This window comes from Columba livia, chromosome 12 (genome assembly GCF_036013475.1).
Source record: "Columba livia isolate bColLiv1 breed racing homer chromosome 12, bColLiv1.pat.W.v2, whole genome shotgun sequence".
In the NCBI taxonomy this organism is placed as follows: domain Eukaryota; kingdom Metazoa; phylum Chordata; class Aves; order Columbiformes; family Columbidae; genus Columba; species Columba livia.
In genome coordinates, this window is record NC_088613.1 from 5,032,825 (window position 1) to 5,060,407 (window position 27,583).

The 27,583-nt window shown below is 39.6% G+C and overlaps 1 protein-coding gene across 6 annotated transcripts in view; it reads left to right on the forward strand.

The window, feature by feature from the left end:
• Positions 1-27,583, forward strand: part of AFF2 (ALF transcription elongation factor 2) — a 333,925-nt gene that overhangs the window by 93,214 nt on the left and 213,128 nt on the right. The gene's annotated exons all lie outside the window — the stretch shown is intronic.

A 27,583-nucleotide genomic window follows, 5' to 3' on the forward strand; every position in this document is an offset into this window, starting at 1 on the left:
ACCACTTTATTGCAAAAGGTCAGCTTTTTCTATTGGAATAATTGTTTCAAGCCAATAATTTGTTTGACTATTTAAAAACTTGATGTTATTTATTAACATTCCAGGCAGCAACAAAGACTGATGTGTTTTGCAGTAGAGCTTGGAATAATTTTCTGGGAACGGCATCTGAAAACAGTAAAAGGCCTATTTATATCAAGTGCAAGCTGAGGGTTGCTTGCAGATGGTGTTTTATTAGAAAATGTATTTGTTAATAAATGTAGCTTTGTACAAGATTACTTTACAGATGTTTCTATTTATTTTTACCTTAGGTTAAAAATCTGCCGATGTGATGGCTTCATAGTCTGTTGCGATTTGTCACTAGCGTTGTTTGGCGAATAAATAATTGCATGCAAAGGAAATAATGATGTTGCAAAAGCAAATACATTTTTTTTTCCCTTTTGCCATCTATTAACACTATGAGTCAATAGGGGCACTTTAAAGTGCAGCATTAATATGAAGTATTTTTGGAAATAAAATGTACCTTTTGCAACTTGTATCAACTCTGCAGTATGTGTTTTTTCTTTCTTTAATTTTTGAGTGAAATCCTGGCACTGTTAAAAGCCATTGAGTTGTTAGCAGTGTTTTTTGGGTGCAGAATTTTACCCACAGTCTTTTTTGCGTGGCTTGAAGACCCTCTGATGTGAACAGTTATTTTTGGAAAGATTCCCAGTCGCTCAGATGAAAAATTACATTGTGAAGAATTACACAGATGAAAAATTACATTTGTTGCTATAGCTGCTTTAGTTTATATCCTGTGCAGTGACAAGTATAGGTGTATAATTAATTTCATTTATGATCAGATAAATGGTAAACTCTAGGCACTCTAGAAATGAATGCAGATAATAATCTTAAAACAGTCTGTGTTGTAAGAGTGAACAATAATTTGAAGCGGGAAAGAAAACCCAAAGCTGTGTTAAGGTGACTAATAACTTTCCTATCCGATACAGAGCATGTGCCAGTAGCCGGACTGATGGATCTCTCACAGGCAAATCTCCTCCTGAGTTTGGAGGGTTGGATTTTTTCAGTTGTGTCAGGACTGTGAACTTTGGCCTTCTGTGTTTTTTCCACAGATGTGTATCCTGAATTTGATTTACCCTGCGTTCAGCAATAAAACTCCTTCCAATCCAATGTTATAGATAACTGGTTTAGTTTAAGCTTAATCAGAACTGACAGTGCACACCTGTGAAACCCATAACCTTTGCAGAATGACTGCAGCGAGTGGCTCTGTTGTAATCTTTATACAATTGATGTGGAGGCTTATGATCGTTCGGTGGTGCTTATCAATTTATGAACCTTCCCCAGCCACCTTGAGCCATAGCGATCTGCTGGAAACAATTTTGCTCCTGCTCCATGGGTTTCCATCCTGACGCTGTTCCAGGTGGTGATGATCTTCTTCAAACTAGCAGTAGGGGAGTTACTTTTTGGGGTGTTTCTCTGTTATTTGTTCTGTGGCTCTTCTGTATCTTTGAGTCCATTTTTTCAAGCTGCTAAGTGTACACACAGAGATTGCACACCAAAAGTGTTTCGGTGACTTCTCTCAGAATTCTGTGTGTCCTTAAGATGAGGAATTCTGTGAAGAAATAAAGTCCCTAGGTGCTGAACCTGCAATAGTGGCTTCTATTAGGACATGTCAAATTGGACAAGAAAAAGAGTTTTTGCTGTCTTAAGCAGGGGGAGGGGGAAGAATAAGTAACCAAATATTTGAACAAGCAGATTTAGAAGATGAGTTCAGACTGATGTGGAAATATGATCTCATTTATCATGGCTTAATGGAATAGGATGTTGAGTGCCCTGGAAGCATTCTGCCATGTATAAGGAAGTGATCAATTTTACAACATAATTTGTGTCACTTGAGGTGTTGCTCTAAAAATCTTCGCTTGTTCTCTGGGCCCAATTCTGCCCTCAGAGGTGCCCATCCATCTTTCAGCTCCTCTGGAGTGGACAAGGTTGTTAATGCCTTGCTGCTGGCATGTCTCCACTGTGCAATGTATTGCGGTTTAGTGATTTCTGAGTTTGGAAGAGATTTGTGGTAAGTTGACACAGACTTCCCAGGCTGGGCCAGGATGTGGTGTTAGCAGCACTTAATGCACCTGTGGGCTAATCCCAGCCCTGGATGGGGGTGTGCGATTTCCAGACCTTGACTCATGTACCCAGCTCTCGCTCAGACCTGTCTGCACCATGCACGGCCATTTCTGCGAGAAAAATCGTAACAGACTTTCAGATATGGCCTGGCCCTGGAGCTGAGACTGATAGAAAAATTGATAGAAAACCTCAAGCCGTAAACGTTATTTCCCGTTCCTTTCGTATTAACTCGCATCTCTTTAGTCTGTATTTACATACATACTTACATACGTGTATATATTAATTTTGAGCTTGCATTTAACATTTGGTAAGCTGTGGCAAGCCTGGAACATAGCAAGGAGCTTTTGTATTATGTAGAATTCCTCCTACTTAAATTGCATGATGGCAGATGATTGTTACCACTCGAAGAGAACTGCATAGTTAAATCCTATGCATTTCTTCAAAAAAGTAGAGGTTAGAGACCACAATAACAGCTGATCTTCTCTCTGCTGCTTTAAAATCCAGCATATTGATTCATGTATGTATATTTAAATCTCTAGGACTCAGATGCTTACAAATTATTTCAAATTGACTAACTCAGCAGGAGATAGCTGAGGGAAAGCCTGTACTTTTCAGACTGGGCTTGAACACAAATTACCGAGAGTACCGGGTAAAGCAGAGGGTTTTAAGGTCTAAGGGAACATCAGAAGACGTGTTCCTGGAAAATTTCATGTGCAGTTCTCCAGAACAATGCATGGATTTCCAATAAATGCTTAGGGACAGGATATCAAGGGCAAGTGAGATAATGTTTGATTCTCAAGGCAGAGTTTTTGAATCTCACTGTTGTCCTCATGTTCCTACAAAGTAGCAAATGCTCATGTACCAAATTTTACAAAAAATACAAAGCTAGGAACAAATCCAAAAGGCCTGCAATATCTATGTCACCGCCCACTTAAGTAATGAAAAATGGAGAACTTCTATTTTGACTTTACTTCTAGGAAAATATTTTGACGGGTTCAGTATACTGCAAAGTGATAAGCTTCTGTTACGTGTTTCAAATCATTCTGTTATCGCTGTGTGTATTGATTAGCTTAGTACCTTCCGAGCTAGCTGTAAACAAGGCTGCTCACTTTCTGCATTAAAGAGCAAGAAAAATTGACAGGTAGATAACTATATTGATTGAACCTAAATAGTAAATGCAAGAGGCTTATATATGACTTATAGTAGTTTTTATAGGAACCAAAGCCAGTTTAATTTTTTTGATTTTTAATTGAATGGAAAGTATTTGTCCTTAACCACGCCTACACCTTTTTGATACACGTGCTACTCTGTGTTGCCAACTCTTGTACATTACCATAGCTATGGGCAAATCACTTTTTTCAGATGCAAGCTTTGAGTGTCCCCCAGACTGTGAGCTCTGAAGAAGAATGGACTGAATCATGCATTAAGCTGAAATCCCTTTGCTTGGTTCATATTTCAAAAGTCTGAGGCCAGAAACAAACCCAAAGAGCAGTATTTCTTGTAGTATTACAGGTTACAGCCATATGTTTTTCATTTGTAAATACTGTGAGAAGTAATGTTCTTGTGATACTTCTAAATGAACACCATATGACACCACTCGACTGAAGACCTCTTATTGTGGCCTTTTCAAGGCTACTGTCTGATTGGTTGGACAATTGCTAGAACAAACTATTAGTATTTTGCAGGGATAGCAAGAGGACAGCTTTCCTATTTTAAACCGAACATAAATAAGCATATTGAGGGCCTGATTTTTCAGCCACTGTGACCAATGGGAACTTTGCATTTCACATCAAACTGCAGAAAAGGGCACTATAATTTAAGTTACTTTAATAGGTGTAGTTAAAAGAACTGACCATGTATATTTGATTTGAGGAAGGAAAGGTTAGACAGCTGCTTTCCCATTGTGTATTTGTCAGTGGTCAGTCAGTTTCATGGTGCTTTGAAAAGCAGGGATTTTTTTTAAAGGTTTTGAAATTCCTATTGCCAGAGTAACTCCTTAGAGGTGGCTTGTTAGTGGTACAAGTGTAAGAAATACTGTTATTCAAATGGTGTCATACAAAATGTCGCGAAGTAAAATGACTTTAAAGTTTTTGGAGAGGGCTGTAGTAGGATTTGTTGAGCTTGAGCAAAGACATAGAGGCATCTGTTACTGGCTGCAGGGGGCCTGGAGGGTGTATTCATGACTCTGCCAATAGATTTGGTGTGTGACTGTGGGACAGTTACTTTGTAACTTCTCAAAGTCATTATAGCCCAGTTAATTTATAGAGGTTTTTGAGTCAAACAGAAGGCAGAAATCTATCAGTCCTGTTTCTCATTTTGATGAGTGGTCCTCAGCACCTTGGTGCATCTAAAAAAGGGGGTTATTATACTTGCTCTTCACCTTTAGAGGAATATTGTTCAGATATCTGGCAGAAAAGTGTTATTATAGCTGCTTTTCCATAACTAAAATGTATATTTTCTGCTTCTTCCCATTAATATAAAGAAAATGTCATAAGCCATATAAAACCAGTGTTAAGTCTTGTGTTATCTTCACATTGGCTGGTATTGTACTTTTGAATAATGACTAGGAGCTGGTAGAGCTAATTCTTCAGCATCTTGTTTCCATCCATCTGGCGTGCAAACGCATGAGGAAGGATGCCCTTGGATCTTGATGTCAGCTAACAAGGGGGTTGACCAGTCCAGCAGGTATTACCAAGTTGGAGTGTTTGAACTATTTTTTGATACTGTTCTGGAACATGCCCTCCTCTAATAAATATCTTCTGTATGAACTGTGAAACAAAGAATATTCATATAAGAAAAGATGAGAAAAATGCCATTTTCAGGTATTTGAATTTTTTATGATGTGTGTTTTCACTCTGGGCTGTGATCAGCCCTCGAGTGAACAGCATGTGTGCTACTTACTGAGAACAAGACTGGCAGGTATTTGGGGATCAACATTTAGCTTTCTGTGCTAGAATGAATGACTATTTGTAAACTTTACCGTCAGCTATGTGAAGTATTATTTTATCTGATGCAAACCTTTAAAGTAACACAAAGCTATTTACTGTCACTGCCCTTTTAGATATTTTTTTTCATAAATTCTACTATTCTTTTCTTTGTGAAGAGCACAGGAATTAAGGTTTTAAATAGTCTGAGGACACAGAAGACAAAGTACGGGCAAGACAGTATGCATACATTTTTTGCATGGGCAATGACAGCTGATGTGAATCTCCACTGGGACTGAACCTGGGGCTTCTCAGGACATTCTCCGCTTCTCAAACAGGAGCGGGGACCATTGCTAGGAGCTGCAGTTGACTTTCTCTCTGGGCCACTCATTTAGTGAATATGGTGAAAACGTTACATCCAACACACACCTGTAAAATGTATAAAAAGAGTCATAAATACAAGAAAATCAGTGTGTGTAAATGTAGACTCAGAGAAGAAAGTTCTAATCCTGATGAAAGTGGTAGTCAAGCAGAAAAACTGGACTTTGCTTTATCTGGTAGGCATAGATCAGTAGGAAATAACTGGAAAGCCCTCCTGCAAATGCCAGGAATCCGGGCAGCTGAATGGTGCAGACAGTGTGATTAGCTATTGGGGAGGTAATGGAAGACTGAAGATAAACCACTGTTCAGATGCTATGTTAGCAGTTGAGGCTGAAATACGGCAGTGAAAGGTAGAGGAGGAGGGATTGTCAAACTGGATGGAGATTTACAAAGAATATTGCAAGAAGAAAAATAAGGCCTAGGGAAGAAATAAGAAGTTACTTATGCCACAGAGATGTGCTAGACAAGGAGGAGATGTAGGTGTGATCTGAACAGACAGTGAAGCTTTGCTTCAGCTTTCAGGAGGAATGTGGTGACCATGAAGCAGGGGATAGACACTGGAAGTGAGAACGGGGAAACTGGGCTCGCCATAGGGAAAAGAAAAGCTACAATACTCAGGTGTGGTCGGCTTTCTCATGGGAATCACAAGAGTGTAACTGTTCTTAAGCTCATTTAATTCCATTTTATGAAAAGCTGTGTATGATATGCAAGCAATTAACCCGTGATCCAGAAGGCAGCCACCTCCTGCTCTGTGTTTTTGCATTTTTACATGTGTAAGATGCTTACTCGCCTGCGTACCTCTGGGTATTTTGCATGCTTAGTTTGCTGAGATGCAGAATGATAGTCAGATTTTAAACTATTAGAGTAATACCATATGAATCGTATTTATAACGTACTTTCAAAGTGTGAAAATCAGAGGAGGGTCTTACATGAGTGTTTCCGGCTTTATGGCCAGAGCCACCCCACTACAAGCCAGTAGAGTCTTATTCAAGTGTGGAAAAGCATTTAGGAGCTGCAGGTGAAAACATCATATGGGAATACTTTAATAAAAAAAAGTGAATGTTGAACATATAACTTGGCAACTCTCCATGAACTGCAGATATAGGCTAAAGTTATTTAGTTGGCAAACGATTGCTAGTGTATTAGCAAAGTTGGGGGGGAATCTAATTTCTGTATTTTGGCTTGTGCAGCAAAGAAATTCCTCCTACATAAATATGTTCATTTCACCTTCTGGGAAGTAAAGAAAGGAAACTGTAGCTGCAGTCTGTTATTTAATCTTCCTGAAATTAGCATTTGGTGCTTGGGAAGATTGAAAGATTTAATGCCAATGCCTTCCTCAAAAGAAAGAAATGACACACCACATATGTTTTAGTACTGGTTAGACTGTTAAATGGAATTAATCAAAATCCATGTTAAAATATTTCCACGTGTTAATTAGGAACGGTTTGGAACATTAAAATACATATTGGCTTGGGAATAAATTAGTGATAGAATATCAGATTGAGTATGTGGGGTTTTAATTGCAACATAATATACTTTGTGTTTTAGAAAGGTAAATGTAAATACACTCCTATGAAGTGCTATGGCAATGTGCATTTAAAAATTGTGTAATAAAACAATCTAGAACAGGCTTTCATTATGGTAGAGAGAGTGATACCATTTCCCATTTTAAAAGAAACATTAAATCATTCCCTCATATAATAAAGTGAGAGAAAAACAGTTTAAAAAATGCCAAGAGTTTCATCTCAGGCCAAAGGAAGTTTTAAAATTTCTCCTTTGAAAGTCACGATGATGTAGCGAGTACCAACAGCAGGTTTCCTGTTGTGAATAGAAGAATTCACTGTTGCCTTTCTGTTTGTTCTGGGTCACTGCGAAGTTTGTTTCCAATTCCCTCATGCTGAGACTTGAAAGCAGCAGAATAGCATAAATTTAGTTAAGTATGTAAATGAGACTGGACAAATGGGTGTATTCATGCTCTTAAATTAACACACAGAAAGAAAGTAGAGATATCTATGGTAGCGTTATGGATACCTCATGCCTGAGGATGGAGGCCATGCTTGGTTCACAGATGAGGGAGGACCCATTTTTCTTCCCAGGGAGGGAATGATCATTTTTTTCCATGACAAAAGAATGTGTAGAAACTATCTCCAAGAGGTTTCCTGAAGCTGTATCCTGAGGTTGATCTTCTACAGTCGCATTGGTGGGGATGGTTGTGTGCAGAACTTAAAAACAAGGTAGGCATTGATCGTATTTTTTTTTCTGTGGTTGCTGATCAAGTAGCCATTTGTAAAATAACACTGAGTGTAAATAAAAGGTTGGGGGAGCAGAGGGAAGAAGAGGCAAAGTAAGTAAAGATTCAGTCATTTTCCAGGCTAATGAGCCTGGTTTAGCTTGGATTTACCAAGATCTCTAAGAGGAGCCCAGTGATCATAGGTGTAAGCCTCAATGCCCATTAATACTGCCAATTAATACTGCCAGTCTAAACATATTTCAGTTAATACGTGCTGCTTTCCCTTGCATGTTTCCTCAGAATAATTTCCCATTGTTATATCCCCCAGATGTGTAAACTCGTTGGGTTATATTTCACTGAGCTCCAAGCTGTGACACTTAAATCCACAAGACAAGCTGGCAATTACTGCCGCTGTTTGTAAATATCCAGGCACCCATTTACATTTGCTGGTATTTTAAATATAAACACTGAGATAATGCATTGTTAAACATGTTAAAATGCTGACATGTACCCTTTGTAAACTGAGAAAACCATAAAGATCACTTGGAGGAGTCAGGATTTGGATTTGATGAGAGTTTACCTGAATGATGGCTTCATGTCCTGGTCAGTAACCTATGTCTGTGGGGTTTAATCTTTTTTTATGTCAACAAAGCCCAATTTCCATGTAATCAGAAACTAAAAGCATCTCAGAAAATATATAATTTCAACTAGCACACGCCAGTGACGCTTTAATTAGCTCAATTTTGAATCTCTCTTTACATCCAGGTGTGGCTTTCTTAAGCAGCTTCGCTGTGAAGTAAAACTTTGCGGTATGTTCTACATTGGGAAGAAGGAGAGATTGTAACATCTTCAATTCCCATCAACACACGCAGTTACACATTGACATGAAATATGGCATAAATTTAGCTAGGGGAATATTAAAAAGAGTAATTTTTATTCAAAGCAATTATTCTAGCAACCACATCATTTTCTGCACAATACCGTCATCACAAAGGTCACCATTTAACATGGTTTTATGGTGAGGACCACGCACTGTGGTGTCATGGACCACAAATGGTTTGCAGATCTGAGTTTGGAAATTGGGGGTTTAGGGCTCTGCCAGTATTTCTGAAAGCAAAACTTTACCATTAAAGTTTCCTAAGATCTGTGGAGTCACAAAAAGCCGATGACGGGACTCTTATTGACTGTCATTGACTGACAATGACTGTCTGTGCCAACAGCTGACAGTTTTTCATTGTCACAAATTATTTCTTCCACCACCAGAAAGAAAATGACTGTGCAGAGTGGAATGGAGGTGGGGCTGCATGTGTATACGAAGAAATACATGTAAATCCCACTAAATTTGTGCTTACGACTACTATTGCTTTTTCCCCTCCATGTAGTGATAAACTAATTCTTGCCAGTTCCTTAAAACATAAAATACCCAATCTGCTGTACTCCAAAGAAACAAAATAGATCAGACCGAGGAGCAGACCCTTCTCTAAGGAGATGTGATTGCAAAATACAGCCAGGCTGGACCTGTCTTACCCTTTGATGTTGGCATTGCTGTGCAAGTAATCCCACTAATTCCACATGAGGACTCAGGCTTTCTGATTTTGAATAGGAGCAGCAAAATTGGGCCATAAATGATCAGTCTGAATAAGACTTATTTAGGACTAGCAGGGATATAGAGAATTATTGCTCTTCAGAGTAGAAGAAAAATTAAAATTTGCAAATGCTGTTTTCATAAACACATTTTATTAAGATGTAACTGCACCTGCATTTCATCAAGAAAATGGTTTGCTACAGTTTTTAATATACTTTGATATATTGAGTATATTTGATTTATTTTTATAATAATGCTTTTTAATGCTTTTATTAGTATTTGACATACTTTAACTCTCTAGTCCCAAGTATCAGATATTGTGAGAGACGGCCTATTTATTTATAATTCTCATCCCATCTTTTCAGAACCAATGTTTTAACTATAATGAAGACTCCAGAGAAGCAAGCAGATTTCAGATGTTCAGCCAGATCATATTACTATTGACTTTGCTTGGTTACAAGGGCCAGGTGCTAGAAAGAAAAAGGGTGCATTTCTGTGAGCATTTTAGTTTACCTTACGAGCACACTTTGGAAACAAATCTGATCTTCTCCCAGTGATGCTCCTTGGTTCATTCAGTGGGAAGCTATGCAGGGATGCCCCTAACGTGCTCCAGGTCCCCTCTGCTGCTCAGGAGAAGTCAGAGTAGTGCCACGCAGCCCCTTTTGTCACGTCCTGTCCCCTAAGACACACACACTGTGTTCATTGGCTTCTTGGCATCAACTTTTCCTCTCCACGGATTGACTCCTGTTGTGTTGAGCTTCTTACCAATGTTGATACAGCTTAATTCTCTGGCACTGGGATGGGTAGTGACCTGGGATAAAATTAACTGTCATGTTGTCATAGAAAGGGTGACTGACTTCTATAGCTTGACTGTAAGAGCTGTGAACAACTATATGAGTAGGTGGGAAGAACAGAGAAGACTTTGCCTTCTCACCATGGGCTGCACCTCTACAGGGACAGCCAGAGTCTCGCTCTTTGAGAAGGTAAAACTTCTGTAAGTGACAGAGGCAACTTCCATAACTTAGCGCCTTAAGAGGGAGCTGATTTTAACAGCCCGGTGTGGGAGTTTTTCCATAACAAATCTTGAATGTGGTTTCCAAAGTGGGAGCCCAGAACAATTCTCCATGTTCTTGGCTGCTCCAATCAAGTTGGTTTCTAGGGCGAAGCGCATGTCAGGTCACTGAAGGACAGAAAGGACCAAAGGCATGAACAGAGAGAGGGATTTCCCCTTTCATTAGCCACAATAAATATGTTTGTTCAAGAACAAATAGCTGGAATAATAAGACATGCAGCTCTGATGCTGAAGAAAAGGCTATTTGTGTCAAATACATAGGAAATATTGTTCACAGATAAACCATTGTAAGGATTGTTCTTTAACAAGGCCAAGTTTACTTGGGATCCTGACTATGCACAGGCCCTATATTTCATGATTTTTCCCATTAGCTAACATGAGACATTGCATGGTGAGTTAAGATGTGATTGCAGTGAGCTGAGCTTTAAACTATTTCAACAGAGTCTAGTGCTTTACTGCAAGCTGCCTTGGACTTTGCTGTCAGAAATCCTTACTGGGTGGAATTTCCAGCTTTAAAGTCAACAGCCAGAGGCAGAAAGAAGAGATGCTGTTTCTGTGGTATGCCCTTAATAAAAAGTTTGCTTGAGCATAACTCCCTAATGATAGCAAACCTGTGTATAATGGCGAGAGTATTTACTTGGCACTCTCCAGGATTACCGGTGGTATTTTGTTGTAATGGTGGAGATGGAGAGAGAATTCCAGAGAGACCCCAAGCCTGTGGCAGTAGAGCGGAGTGAGGTTAGTTCTGTGCCTGTCCCAGGCACAGAGGTGGCACAGGGGCAGCTGGGCAGAGGAGCAGAAACGGGTTTGCTTTCACCAGGCTGAAGGCAAATCTGCAATTAAAAATGTGGCAGTTTGTGTTGGTAAACCGGGAGCCTCAACCAAGAGCAGCTGGAACTGAAGGCATGAGCTCCAGCCTGTGGCGGAGAACATGAGGGACACCTAAAATGTTCTGAGGGTGCGTTACCTGGACTGCCAACTGCTGCAGCCTCTGTCTGGGCTTCTCCAGATCCAGAACCTTTCTTGTTTTGGGGGTTCTTGCAGATCTTATCTTACTTGCCATTCTGCGGGTACCTGCTTCTTCAAAGTACTGGAAATAAAGTTGAGTTCTGCGCTGTTTGTGAACTGGAGCTTTTGTGGACTTCATAGCTGATTATTTTTCTGGCAGTGGTATCATCGGTTTGTCTTCTTTGTGCAAATGTACAAATCCAGATGTAAAACTGTAGATAAGCAGTATGTAGTCATATAACCACTTAGATCTACACCCACATTTGCAAAATACAGAGGCTGAAAAGGCTTTCGCTGGCACAGTGGTGTGGTTTCACAATAGGTTACGCATGACAAAAGTGGAAAGGAATTACATATTTTGTGGCCTCCTCTCCTGTGACATAAAGCCACGTGGAGATCTTCACTGCATCTGGTTTCTGATTTTGGCCCTGAACACAGACAAATATCACAGGCCCTAGCAATTGTAGTTTCTGGTCCTCCCTCCAAAAGTGAGACCCAAGGGAATTAGTTTTTAGCTGAACGCTCTCTGTTCTGTTCAGTGCTTAAGTTTACTGGCATTGCTTGTTTGTCTCTTGCTGAGTGGGAGCATACAAATACTTCTTAAATTCCTCTTTGTTCCCACAGCTACTTTCACACTTAGTCCCTCTTGAAACGAAGCGAGATCAGCGTTGCCCACAGTGCTGGTGTCCCGTGGCTCCCAGCACCAACCAGTTCCCTGCCATGGGGAAGGGTGCAGGTCTGCGCTGGGGGAGCTGGAGGAGGAAAGGAGAAAAGTTCAGTGTGTTGCCCATGGTGTAGGGAGCAGAGCTGTGTGGAGAGGAAGACGCTGCACTCCCTAGGTAGAAGAGCAGAAAGATGAAGGAAGGCATCAGTGCGTGGTTTAGTGGATGTTACAGAAAGATAAAGGTCCTGAGAAGGGGAAAATTGCAAGGGAAGAACAAGGCAGGTATTCCCCTGTGTGTAGACTGCTGGGCTCTGCCTGCCCGGAGGCGATAGCAGCAGGAGTGCCCACCTGGACAATGGAAAACCTGGGGGCTGTTCTCTTGCCTGACTTGTCAACTGTCTCAGCCTCTTCCTGTGGCTGGTCTGCACTGTTTGCAGTGTGTACCAGTGACTGCACCCGTGAGCTTTTACATCAGAGACTTCCGCCCAGCTCCAGTTTCCTATTTTATACCATCAGACACATGTTGCAAATAGCTGTGGCTGCAATAGCAACGCAACCTGTGCTCTGTGGTCACAGAAAAGCCTGAATATTTAAAATGACTGTTTGGTACCTGAGAAACAATCTGATATCTTCTGTTAGGAAGCTTTGAGTGAGCAAGCTGCTCTTAAACCTTGAGGTGATCACAGTACATGTGTATAGCGTGTAGAACCAAAGCTTCTGTGTTTATGTATAAGAGAAGGTATTCAAATGAGTTCTCCCACCATTTTTCATGTGTTTTTGCAGTGGTGGTGGCTGGACTTTGCATATCCAACACCCTTCTAGCAAAGCCTCACCTTGGGCTGAGTGTCACATTGAGCAAAGAATATAACAGATATTTTGGAAGAGTTTACCTTTGCAAATGATTGCTTCCTCTCTGCTCTGAGGAAGGGAAAAAAACAAAAATAACAACAAACCGACCCAAACCCACAGGACTGCATTTACCACAGCTCTGTGTCTGAGCTCATAAAACGTGCTGAGAGCTTTAGCTCAGTCTTGCACTTTTTTGTTTTCCATGCTGAAACACAGGCTGAGATAACTCCAGTCTGCCCACAGCAGACAGCACAAATATTCCTTAAAGGGTTCCAAAAGTTTCAAGGCCTGGACAGCCAGGGTTAGCATGTGTGTATAGATGTCCATACTACCTATAATGTGTATAAAGCCACTTGAAAATCGAACAAAATGTACATGCAGCTCTTTTGAGATTGCTCTTAAAAAAGGGGGAAAAAAAATTAAAGATGCTTTTATTAAAAACCAAAACCACGAGAAGCCAACACTGGCATTTTGTATGTGGCTCTTATGCAAGTCTCCGTAGGGATTACCTTTGACATTGGCCTCTTAAAGTTGCAGCATCTTGCATAACAAGCTTGCACAACAAGCCCTGTGCTTGGTGGGCAGCAGGTTCAGACCCAAGGCAGTAAGCAGCGACCACTGCTGCTCTCGTTGTCTGCATCTTTTTGTGCGAATGTTCTGAACCATTCCACAACTGAAGGGTAGGAGCTGGAGTAAAGGAGACTGTTGTGGAAAAAAAGAGAGTCCCTACAGCACATCAGTCTTGCACTTTGACTTTAAGTAAAAGAGAAACGTAATTGTTGCTAAATCTGGTGTCTAAGCTTTTGAGTTTATTTACTAAAAAGGAAAAATGAGTAGATTTGCTCCAGGAGGATCAATTTGTGCTCCATCCAAAGTCAGTGTATTTTTATTTCTGGCTTCTATGCAAACAATTTTTGGCCTTTTATAATGAAGTTTAATAGATGAGAAGTGTTCTCAATTTTTCTTCCTCCTCTCATACATTTATACCTGCTCCTTAATGTGCCAAACACTGAGACCCAGATATGAACCTTATCTTCTGCAGATATTTTAAGCACTGAATTCCAAACCCACTGTTGCTTATAGGAAACTTGTCATTGGCTTCAGTAGTGTTTGAATCATAACTTGTAAAATAAATTCAGGAAGAACCACTCTGAAATTAGCACATACAGATGACGACTGCATTATAGATTGGACTGGACTGAGTATTTTTACTGTGCTCTTATGTAGCACTTCAAAACACCACAACTTTCACTGAAACAAGCTCTTGGGAAAATAAATGGAGAAGTTTCCAAATACTATAGCTGCTTCAGTATTCATACATAATAAACCAAGCTTCTGTAAATAAGTCATTTTATCTGTCAAACATTGTAGGCACATATGCCACATTAACTGTCACTGGGGTCGTAAATAAACAATGTATCTGTCTACACATTACTTATGTCTGGGGAGAAATGAACAAGTACACAAGAAAAACAGTAAGGAACATATTTTAATTGTAAAATAAAATGTTGATGTTGCTATTGCTAATTATTTTAAATACATCTGAACTTAAAAATACAGTTAATAATTCAATGCAAGATGCAAAAGGGTAATATTCAAACAAAATTGAGTTAATAATGCATCTAGTATGTATTTCTTAAATGCATTTCTACTCCCAGTCATTCATGTACAACTCTGGGCGTATTTTGGCTCTTCATTCTTAACGTAACAACAGAAAACAGACCCCCCCCAATTGCACAGGCAGAGTTTGGAGCCAGAGCAATGTCTGTATCTGATGCTCTAATGATGCTTAGCTGAAATCTTCTCAAAATGGTATTTGAGATTCGCCTCAATTCCATCAGGATCAATGCCGTTTTCTGTATATAACCGTGCAGAATTTACATTTGGGTTTAGAATGCGGGTTCTGACTCTGGTTTACTGTCAATGAGCTGAACTAACTTACATCTATTTAACATTGTCACAATGGACCCTCCTATCCAGGAGTCTGTCTGTGCGACTTCTGCTTAGCAGTCTGTGCTGTACTGCTTGTTTGTGATCCCGTTGTGGCACCAGAGAAAGCAGGAGACTTCGGATGAAATGCCAAAATATCTGGAATCCGCCTTTGACCGCTGGAGTATCTTGATTGTTGAGATATGTTCTGTACACTTTTAATTTTGCTTTCTGTAGGTGGCATTGCTACTTATAAGACCAATTTCTAAGCCTTTCTTAGAATAATTTGTTTCTTGGTCTGTGTTTTAAAATAAACAAGTCCAAAACCAACAAACCCACAGATTTGCTTCAGCCCCTTGTAAATAAGTTGTACTTTTGGGGGTGGGATAGGGATAACAGGTTTGATTTATGATGGAGTAAAATTAAGTTAAGCCTGTCTGAGCTGAAGTGGTAATAGATCTTATATTTATATTGTTAGATGATATTATCATTATTAATTATAGAGTTATTATGACTTAGTGTCTGTACAAACCACTAATCCTGCAAGAGAGACACTGTTTTAAAACAAAAAGCCTTTATAAATTCTGTCGATTGGCTAAAATACACCTTTTATATTAATAGTCTTTTACCGAAGCTAATGAGCCAGAATATTAAGATTTAAGACATTAGCGATATTAATGTAATAGCTAATGATGATGAAATTCAGCCTTTAGATGTTTCCGTGGATGTCTTGCTAACTTATGGGCAGAATTCAACACTACATGCTTTGCTAAAACACCAAAATACCACAATAAAGGACTAAGGTACATTTAATTCTGGGATGATGAAGTCACAAGGTATCTATGTCTTTGAAAAGAAACATACTCACTTCTGCTTGGCATCCATGTAGCAAGAATCCATTGTGTGCATCCATATTATTTTTATATTGACATTGTTAAATAACTGATAAGTTGTTTTCTGCCATGCACAACCTTGCAAGTGGCATGCTAGAAAGCACATATTATCTATAAGGATCTCTTGTTGCTGGATTTAAACAGTACATTTATGGCAAGAATTCCAGTGCAGACGCCTCTTGTTAACAGCCCTTCCGTAGGTGTTTATGTTCAAATTAACTGTTCTGAAACCCAAATTAGAGTCAAATCTGATATGAGCCAATTTACTCTGCACAACAATCATGGGCAATGAAGAGTGCTCTGTAAGAGTAATGTTTAAATCAGATCACTATAGCTCCCTCCATGGGAAAGTAGTGTGGAATAACAATGGCCAGCAGCTAAATGTAATTTAATTCTTGAGTTTGCATATTGGTTAATTCTTGCATTGTTTAAAAAGAAACATTTTCCAGCCAGGTGTGCAGTGTCTGGCCAATGTCAGAAATCATTATAAAAAGCTGGAAGAATAATAGAGTGATGATTTAACACATTTAAATTAAGCAAGGTCTGATTGTTGAATGTTGAAGGGTGCTAAGTTAATTTCCATCGAGGGCTGACATTTTGTCCTTTTTGTACATAGCATTTTTAATGGTATAATCCATACAGAAATGTGCTGATGAAAAGCCTGAATTTTGAAAATAAAGCTTCCTTAGGGTCGAAATATCTGTTGTTCACACAGTAGCTTTTCTGGTTGAAATTACATGGTAAATTTGAGACCTTCCATTTAATATTTAAAAACCAAAGGAAAAGAGAACTAATAAGATCTTAGTCCATCTTTATATTTAATCTGTCCATTAGATTTTTTAGTAGCTGAAAGATACTCCACGTTACTGAACGTAAAGTGGTGTTAGGGTATCATTGTTCTAGTACTGCACTTTTTTCCCCCCAAGTTCTTTCTTTTGTATAACAGCGAAATTCCATATCACATCACTGTTTGATATGGAATTGCTTGATAGGGTGTGATGACACATTCATATTATGTTAGCAACATAATTTAACTGCTCCATTTTTTTAAACCATTTACAAAAGTGCCTGAAATGTGTGCATTATAAAATAGGGTCATAACAGCTATAGTTGAATTGGAATTTCAGTAATAAACCCTTTGCAGAGGGCTAGATGTTAATGCAAATCTTTTATCGTTATAAATATGAATCGGTCAGCAATAATATGGATTTACTTCAATAATGGACACTGGAAAACCTGATTTGCTGAATGTTGATACTGTGGATCTCAAAACCCTAATATCATGCCCCCAAAATGTTTCCTGGGGTGGTACAAGTCCAGGACATAGCTTGTTGGTTGTTGGAGGGAGGATGGGCTGGTGCCCTGGGTCAGGAGCAGCTGGTGTCTACTGTGTGTGGAGGGAACGAGGTGACACGGGTTGGTGTCTTCTAAACATCGCCTCAATTTGTGCCAAAAGCCTGTCTCATTACGTTCTTCTGTGGCATCGTGGATCCAGCCTTCTGTCTTCACTGAAGTGAAACCCCTTGCAATAAGCATGGGGGGTCTCCCAGTAGAACTGGTACAACCCTTTGCATTCTGTTTCACAAGAAGTGTCTCTGTACTGCATATAGAGAACTGGGCGGATTTGCATGCCAGGGTTTCTTGTCTCATTATTTTCCTGTCCTTTCTTTCCAAGGATGTGCTTCTCTGAGGATTAAAAGACATCCCCATGGGATAGTGAGAGCATCTCCTATTCAAAGAGGAGGCTAAATGCTGATCTCGGGTTTGGATTTGAAGAAGGTTAGCGGACACCTGAAGAATCCTTCCAAGTGTGGCTCTCCGAGAGCAGAATTCCCATATACATGGCGCTCCTCTTTTTCCTGAGGCAAGGGATGGAAGGAGCAGTTACCTCAGCTTCAGCACCAAAGCTTAAGGCCCTTACTGAAGGAATTTAATTGGCTGCCTTGACTTAGCTCTTACCAAGATTTACAGTTTTGGAGATCTGTCTTTGGAGTGCCTATTACAAACTCAAGAAGGGACGCCAGCGTGGCTGGATACCTGAACACTCTGTGATGTGTAGAAATTTTAACTTTAAAATATCTAGTTTTTCTTACTGGAAAGGCTCTTGTAGTGGAAGCACATACCCTGAGCGGGGACCAGTTATAAATGCAAATGGCGTTTCTCAATTTTAGTTAATTTTGTTCAATTTCAGAATAGTGTTGCATGGCTTTTTGAATGTTTGTTCACTTAATAGGCACATAAAAGTCATACTTACCTGCATAGTCTATTTACCTTTTAGGTCAGATTTGACACATATATGTGTTATTTCAGGAGCGTAATCATTCAACTTGTTGCCAGCTTCGAGGAGTTCTTTTATACTTATGTCCTTGTGAATTGAATTAAATGGCTAAAAGATTTAATTTGTTGTGGCAAATAAAAAGATTGATGGATATTATGCCTCTAATTAAACAGTGTGAACCAGAGACACGGTTCTTTTGTTACATTTCTGTCTGGAAGGCCAAATGTTCTAAGCGTTTGAGCCAGCCCTCCTGTCTTAAATTTTAAGAAGCTGAAATTAGCAAGGTTGTTTTAATGCTGGTGGAGATGCATCTGACCTCTGAGGTATTTGCGGTTTATGAGCCAGTATTATTGAAACCTGTAGTTTAAATGCAGTAATTTCCCATGTTGAAAAGGAACAGAGCATTTCCAAAATTATAATATTGTAGTATGTATATGCAAAATCTATAGGTGTTCTTGATGAATAACAATGCTCTCTGACAGCAAAGAATCAGCACAGAAAAATTAGGTCACAGCAGCTTGCTTGCTCTTTACACTGTCACGGTTGATTGGTTATTCTCATCACCCTTTGTTTAAAATCATTTCAGAATTAATTGGCGTTCATTAACGCAAGTCTTTGTAGCAGAATTGCAGAAACAGTCATTAATGTAGCTAATAAACATAAAAAAGAAAAAAGGATCCTATTACCAGGTCCCTACAGGCTGTTAACTAACATTTTGAATAAGAATACATAAACATAAATTAAACATTTTTACAAACTGCTAAGGATGTGGGAATTTAGCATGGTGGTCTGTAGTAATGCTTTGAACCAATTTGTTATATTATGTTGATTTTTTAAGGTTTCTGCTATAATGATAGTGGTCCTGATTAGCTTAGATTTTCGCTGCAGTCATGCAGGTTTCTTAAGAGGTCTGTCTACCTCTGCCAGCTACAACAGATGAGGCTCTAATTCTTTTCCCCTGAGTTCAGCGAGTGTTTTCCTTGAGGAGTATAGAGGTTCAGGTTCCTCTTGTGATGGTTTAAGAAAATATGGAGCAAACTTAGAAGCCAGAAGTTTTGGTTGAGGGCCCAAGAGCGGATACTGCAAGCATCACCTGCTTTGTTTATGTGGGTGGAGGTTGGTTTCTGACTTTATCTGGCTTTTCTGCCATCTGATTTTTACGTGAGCTTGAATTAGACTAACTCAGTAAAAGGTGCTCTCAAATTTGCTGGGTGTTAATTACAGCATTTCTCTCGTTTGGGCTGTTGCCCTGATTTGATGGAGTATGTCATTTAGAAGGCACTACTGTATCCCTTAACCCCCCACAGCTGTTTTTTTTGTAATGGATCTCCCAAGGATAAGGGTCATTAGTGGTCGGGTACAACACACCTGGGGAAAGTCACCTCTGCGGGTGCACCCTGGCATGAGTGGGGGATGTGATGGTGTGTGCACAGCTGTGGGTCTTGGAGCATGTTTTGCCTGACCCCTTTCAGGTCTGTAGGGATGCAGCAGATCCCAGGGGCTGAGCTTGGGGCTTTTTGAGGAAAACCCAAAGAGTGGAGCATCTCCCGTGTGAGGAAAGGCTGAGGGAGCCTGGGGCTCTTGAGCTTGGAGAAGAGGAGACTGAGGGGTGACCTCATTAATGTTTACAGATATATAAAGGGTGAGTGTCATGAGAAGGGAGCCAGGCTCTTCTTGGTGACAACCAATGATAAGACAAGAGGCAGTGGGTGCAAACTGGATCACAGGAGGTTCCACTTAAATATGAGAAGAAACTTCTTCTCAGCGAGGGTGACAGAGCCTGGAACAAGCTGCCCAGGGGGTTGTAGAGTCTCCTTCTATGGAGACATTCAAAACCCACCTGGACACCTTCCTGTGTAACCTCATCTGGGTGTTCCTGCTCTGGTGTGGGAATTGGATTAGATGATCTTTTGAGGTCCCTTCCAATCCCTGATATTCTGTGATTTTGTGAAAACAGCCTCATCCCTCTGCTCTAAGATACTTGTTACACAAAACAGAGTGAGGTTACGCTTGTACTGCTTCCTCCTATGTGGGAGGGAACCGTGGCTTTTCAAAGGGTGATAAAAGCAACCGTGGTGTTGGGCTGGCTCTTGGGGAACTCCTTCCAGCCTCATGCCTCCCATCTGTTGTGGGGCTGGGCCAGGCAGCCCCGCTCTGCCGGGCTCTCTGCACCTGCACCCGCTGGCGCAGCCGCCTCGCAGGCACGTTCTGCCCTCCTGGGAGCCTGCAGGACACCTGGGCCCGGTTTGCAGGCATGATGAGGTACCTCAGCGGCCAAGTGAGCGTGGCCTCGGAATAAGTGGATGGAAATGCCAGCTTATTTATACGGAAATGTCGTAGACAGTGAAATGGAGCCTTAGTGAGGAGCAATTGGAAAATGTGTCCCCTACTACTTAATTCTCAAATGTCTTTGCTACAGCTTACAGAATGTAACGAGGGTAATTTGCAGCCAAATCACATAATGTAGTTAGTTGGTATATTTTGAGGCCACTGTGATATCTGAGCAGCATTGACTGATGCACCTTTAACTTTGGTCTTGGTATACACAGTAAGTTACAAATACATTTCAAATACAAAAGCAACCAGACAAATATATTGCTTTGTATCTCTGACTTTTGATACATGGTGTCTGTGTACATTCTGACATACACAAACAGGAAGACTTGCCAGTGATCCATATACATTGCTTTTTGTAGCTTACAATTTCAAAGAATTTAAGCCTTAAGTAGGATACAATTGGTAAAGGGACAAAGAAATAATTTACCCCTACAATTAAAATATAATAACAGAAAGACTAAAAATTGTTTTAGTCTAACTTTTGCTTATTGGCTAGAACATATAAATGGCTTTAGGCACTACTAAACAATAAAAAAAAAAGTGGCTCACTATTGGGTCTTTTATCCATTTTAATTTATTTTGATGCTGCATGCAGTTTCTGAATATCTTTTGTGGGTTGTAATAAAATAGCCGCAGTGCAATTTTGCATGTATGTCAAGCGGTGCGTGACCTGATATGCAAATTTAATACCAAGGTGCCAAAACTGAATTCATAATGTTTCACATCTACAGAGCTGTTTAAGGCAGTTTAGAAATCAATGAATATGTAATATGAAGGTGATAAGACCTAAATAAAAACCCTATTTATCTACTATGAAAAGTATTTATACACAGAATATTTAGCACAGGCAGAAAATGGACAGAGTTTCCAATTATATGGTTTGCATAAACAAATGTTGAACCATGTGCTTAGAATAGATAATAATGTAGCTAGTTCCTTTGCATTATGCTTTAGAAATGTTTACAGATGTCTTTCTCTTAGTGTATATATAAAATGACACGCTAAACTGAAGCAGCTTTTGAAGAAAACCTCTTTGAGGTCTCTTATTTATTTTCAATTTACAATATATGGGGTGCTTCATTATAGGTTTCTGTTACCGGTTTTCAAGTTATTAAAGATCAGTGAAATAAGATACACTTTTGTGAAGTCTTGTAGTTTATGGTGAAATAAGGGACATAAATTTAACTGGTAATAAATAAGAATCAAATGTTTTCCATCTGCTTACCTTTAAAAGCAGAGAAGATCTAATTTTGGAAGCATTTCGACTTTTGAGATCTTTTCCTGAATCAATGAACTGATTATTTCTATTGTTTTGTCCAAAAAGTTAATCTAATAAAGTTTCAGGAGTTTACCAAATGCTACTTGTGAATTAGATTGGCCTTTCACTCAGCATACTTGTATGTGGAGATGGACTAGGAATCTGATTGATGGCAATCAGTCCCAGCTATATCACTGAAAATATATACTGTCTCCACAAAGGAAGAGGATGTGTGTTCAATTGGCTTGGCTGGATTGTTTTACAGCACCCTGCCAGTCTGCACAGACAGACATTTATATCTCTTGGCTTGAAATAAGTTGCTACAGTAATGACTACCAATGTGTCGAGCAATCAAGAAAAATATAGGGGTGCATTAGGTTTTGAAAAATGTCCATCAAGCCAGATGTGTGCTGCTGATATTTGGAAGATTTTGCAACCACCTTGCTGGAGGCCAAGGTCCATCATAGTAGAAGCCAGAGCATTGCACTGACAGATGAAATAATAATTTGAAATAGATACTAATTAATCTTTTCTAGAGAAAACTCAAACCCCAGAAGTATAGGCTTTTTTTACACCTAATCTTAAACCAGCTTGGATATAGTTTTCCACTGTTGGTCAACAGCCTGTTGACTTGCTGTCTTGAACCTCAATGAAAGTTTGAAGTTCACAATAAATTTGAACACCTTCTTTGTCTGATCAGATACAGATGAGCAGAACTGGGAGGTAGATAATAATGAAGATGGTCTTAGGTTTTTGTCCTCTGTGTGGCTACTACCCTGTGAAATTGCTCCCTCCCTCTGAGAAATGAGTGATGGGGTCATTTTCTGTTTCTGCATGAGGAATTGTCTGTGTTTCTTCAGCAAGGGCTAGAACCATTCATTTTTATGTAGTTTTCTTATACTTGTGCTAATGTTATTAATAAGATACTGTATAAAAAAATAATAGCCCACATACTGTAAGTGTTATAGTTTTCTGGGCCTCAGTCATGTGCCAAAACGTTGGGTTAGTTTTCTGTACCAAATATGCTGCATTAACTTTCCTTGACTGAGGGGATGGTGCCACATTCCTTGAAGGGGAGGACATCTGAGTTTCTCTTGCTCAAAGGTGCCTCGTAACACGTTTGTTTTAAAAGGATCCATGTGGAAACTTCCATATGGGAATGAAAAGATCCCTGAGGTTCCCCTCACAAAATTCTCTGCATTGTCTTCGTGGTCCTGAGGGGTGCTGAGCTCTTATAGGAGACCACATCCTTTCCTATCAGAAGAGAAACCTGGAGTAAAGGTCTGCATTTGGATGAACCCTGGAACTGTGCTATGAAGAGATTTATTATAGCTTCCTCCTCTGCTGGGACATGGTGGCTTGTAGGAGCTGTGCTATTGTGTTCCCCTTTGGTTGTTCAGACATAGCCACTGAAGGGACTGAAAGACCGAGACTTAAGAATTGATATAGTAAATAAATGAACTGGTAGTTTAGTAAATATATATATACTTTAATAAATAAGTGAAATGGTAGTTACTATTTTTTTTTTCCAAATTTGAAGCAAAACTTAGGGCATTCTCAGAAAGGAGTATTTCTAGTTCTTAAATCTTGTTCTGGAACGTAATATCATAATATTTATGAATTTATCTTTAAAACTAATGCACATTAAGACTTTCCTGGAATTTTTATCTTGCTCTTGGCTATGTTTTACCCTTTCTGACTTAGAAACTATTTTTTTTTTTTCTTTTTTAAAAAGCAGAATTTCCATGGAATGCAAATTCTGGTTTGTAACAAAGTCACAGAGCACAGGATGATATTATAGTAAGCAGATTTGGTTATTTTTCTGCAGAATTATTATTTGTCTCTAGCCTCTTTCACAGAGCATGGACGAAAATGTCAGGAAGAGTTGGGGGTGCAGAAGGAACTGGATGGGGCAGGAGAGCACCACTTTCCTTTGTGCAATTTCTGTTCCCACTGGAGTCTCTGGGCTGTAATAGAGACTTGAGCTTTCACTATTTGTTCCTAGGTTCAGCTTTGAGGTCAGATGAAAACTCCATCCTCTCACCAAAACGGAGTGTTTTTGCATTGAGCTGAGCTACTTAACCTTTCTTTATGCAAACCCTTTATGTGGGGCTTTCAATTTTTCATAAATTTTGGACAAGCAGTTGGACATGGACCTGTGGTGCAATGACTGATTAGTCGATGACTCTAAAATAGATGGGAAGTCTTAGTCTATCAGTGAGCACTGGGACCTTATCTGACTCCTGGCTTCCCTTGGAATTTCATCTTGTACAGAATGATGCGATGCACCTTGATAGTAATGTTGGCATAAAGACTCAAGCCACCAGTTCAGGGAAGCCTATACTCAGAAAACATATTTATTTTAAGTTCATTTTTTTTATCCTGAATTTTATCTGCTTCATTATTCAGTGGTTGTGAAACTAAGAATTGGGAAAACTGATCTCCTTCGGAAAATATTCCTAAACTTGGGAGTCTTTTTCTGTTACAAGATTTGTTTTAGTGATAGTTTTGCTGCTTTGGAAAATACCCATCCAGGAGAACTCTATTAATAAAGCAAGCATTCAGTACTTAAAACCCTGAAATTCTTGGCAGCTTAAATGTCTTTATTTGTGATTTTTCTGTCTGTCTTTTAATCAGTGTCATGCTGTGAAATCTGCCATTTTTGCCATGACCAACCCATGAAATTTGTCATTGCTGTTTCTGTGATTTTCATGGCGCTTGCTTTATGATTAGCAAGTGAAGTTCACAAATGCATGTTTTATTTTCAGGGTGCTCTGCTCTTCAAAATGCATCTTAATCTGGCCCCCAAACTAGACTGTAACTCAAGGCTTGATATTTCTAATATTAATAGATGGTTATTTTAAGGGATAGTTATGCTCCTTTCTGAAAGTGGTTATTAGATTAGGCAATATGATGCTGTTGGTAGAGCTAACCTAAAATTCTTGGGTTCATTACCTTTATTTTGCAGCTTGCTCATATTTACTCAGTTCGGCATATAGGGAAGGCACACAAGCTTGCTGCAGAAAAGAATTCAGACACTTTAAGTGTGCCATGCAGCAAAGCAGATTACCATAACAGGCTCAGCTAAGAGTCAAATCCCCAGTTTGGAGTGCAAAATCTGTAGGAGAAAGTGAGGCTCTTACTATTTGATATATAGTAATTATATAGTGATGGATAGCGAATTATATTTCTTTAACACTGAAGCACTATCTGATGACGGCAGTTTAGTTTAACAATGAGACGATATTTTGACATTTATTGAAAAAATAGGTTTGGCTTTATTTTAAGTGTGTGGTCAGAGTGAATTAATTTGCTCTTACTGGAAGAATACTTATGATAATGGATTCATGTGGTATCCATGTGCTTGTCACATGTTCTTTTTTATACACATCCCTCTAATTCCATTTCAATGCCACTTTAATTTAGCATTAGTTAATGGACTCCACATAAAGGTTGCTCATTTTTTATCAGGATTCTCCAACTAAATTTCTCATATTTAAAACTGTTAAGCTGGAGAGGAGAGCACTAAATATTAATAGCAGCACTTTGAAAAATTAACAGAATTATCTTCCTTTTTGTCTGTTGATTCCCTTTTACTACCTTACACATTACCTACACGTACCAGTCATCAGTGGCTCTTGGGCGGCATGGAAAGATGTGCAGATGACCGCTGGTGGGCATGGTAAAACCAGAGTGAAGAGAGGCAGCAGTTCAACAGAGGAAAGGTGCTTATAGTTGCAGCCCAATTCTCTGTGCTTGCTGTAGCTGACAGAAGGAACCACTTGCTGGGGCTGAATTAGGAGCCTAACTGCCCAAATTATATGATATTTCTGGAGACACCTGTTTGCCTTAGACACCCACCAAAAGCTAAGGTGGGTAGTAGGTATATATTCTAATATATAAAATCCACAGAGGTCCATGGGAGTCATGCAATTTAATTTAGTTGTAATTAGGTTTCACCCACAGACTGAAGACCTGAAAGGTTGAGAAGTTTTTCCACTGGCTTCACGGGGTTTTGGATGAGTTTGGATGGGCCCACAGTTTGGTGTGAGACAGCGCTACACAAGCCAAGGTAGAAAAGATCTGTTATGATAGCCAGTCAGGAAAAGAAAATACTTGAATGACTAAATTGGCTCCAGTTGTTTATTATCTATTATTTATTATCCCATAAAAGGGTTTTATTCAATAAGACTGGAGCTGAATTTTCATAGGACATTTTAAACAAAAGTGGCTTCATGTCAAATTTATGCTGGAAAGGTCAACATTAGTTTACATCAAAGGTTTGGTTTGTTGAGAAAAAATAACATAAGGTCATAATTTCAGCTTGTTTGAAGAGCTGCAATGAGCTGTTTGCCAGAGATTCGATCTCTGGTAAACAGGCCCCTCCAGGCTCACTTGGAAAAGCTCACAAATTCACTGACGCTCTTTGCCCATTAGGTTCAGGATGAAAAGCAAGCCTGAAAGCTGCCAGTATTGATACACAGAATTTGGTTCTTGGTTCTGTTTTAATCTTAACAGTGAAATCACTTAGAGAAAAACAAATAAAAATATGGAAGGTGGAAAGAAGAGGAGTATGCAGGAGGAAAGGGTCATGATGTTTAGACACTAGCTTAATCTAGCTTTACAAGTGCATGGTGCAACTGAAAGTAGCAATAAAAGTTGTTGATCCTAGGGGGCTTTTTAAAAAATATGTTCTAAACTAGAGGCTGGAGCCACTTTACATCAGGCTGAGAATGCATCAGAACTGAAAGCTTGTCTCTGTAAGGGAGGAAGAAGCCCTTGCTTAGCTGAGAGAGGGTCTCTGAAGTGCCAGACCAGCACCTCTTCCCAAAGCTGGAAGGAGCCAGTTTGGTCTCTTCTGAAGGCTGCCCATGGCTGGCTCTTGGGTGCTGGGGTGCCCCAGCCTGTGGTGATGCTTTTTTTGGAGGGTGGAGTGCCCATGCTTTGCCGCAGATTTGCCTCTAGGCTGTCACATGGGCTGGTGGAACTGATGCCCTGAGTGCTCAGGCAGGAGCAAGTGAAGATGCTGCCCTTGCTTTAAATGGTCAAGGCCTCTTTCCATCCCCTAAAGAGTAACATTTCCCTCCCCTCTGATTATCTCAAAAACAATCCTCTCAATTGCTTGGAGACCATTGAAATGTTAAAAGGACCTTGTCTAACACAAATGCTGCAGCTGTTTGTCGGGCTTTAGGAATCCATGTGTCCTTGCACATTTGGTTATTGGAGTGATGTAATTTCCATGCTTTCACACACATGGAAACTATAATATCTCATTACAGATGTAGGAATCCAATGATTATCATACAAAAGGAGGTTACCTGATTCCATGCAGTTTAAGAACCACCTTAAAAAAAAAAAAATACAGAACAATAGAGTTGTGATGCTGCCTTTAACTCTGAGTGAACTTCGTGAGCCCCATTTATTGGGATTAAATATTGAGCTTCTGGGGCTTGTTGAAGCCCACAGGATCAAGTGACAGACCTTATATTGGGAGTATCCAGTATCCCAAATCCTTTGAGTACTGTTACTCACAGTTCTGATTTTTACTCTAACATTGCTAATGGTACTAATTTTTAAGTTCTTAACTGACTTCTATTCATTACCCCTCGGTGATGTGCTAATTAGAGCAGCTCAATGCTACAAATGAGTCTGTGTTTGCGATTTTTCAAGGATTGGAGTCTAATAATTTTCTCTACCACTATAAAGATGTCATGAGGTAATATGTAAAGTTATGCTGTGGGAAACCAAACAGAGAGAGAGGGCAATAAAGCATTCAAGGGTGTCTGATTTAACTCCTCTGAATACAGTCATGCTCATGCACTCTGGGCTGGGATAGCTGGTGTGCTAAGGGCCTTGCGCTTTCAGTTGTATCTGTGGTTTTTGGTTGTTTTTTTTTTTCTCCTAAGAAAGAGACGTACTTTAATACTAATAAACATTTATTTAATTGTTTGAGTCTGGAAGGGGGCACCTCCAGAAAGGCTCCACACAAATGCCTGTTCTTCAGCACAGGCAATAAACAATGTCGTTTGTTAGTCTGCCAGAACCCAAGATCCA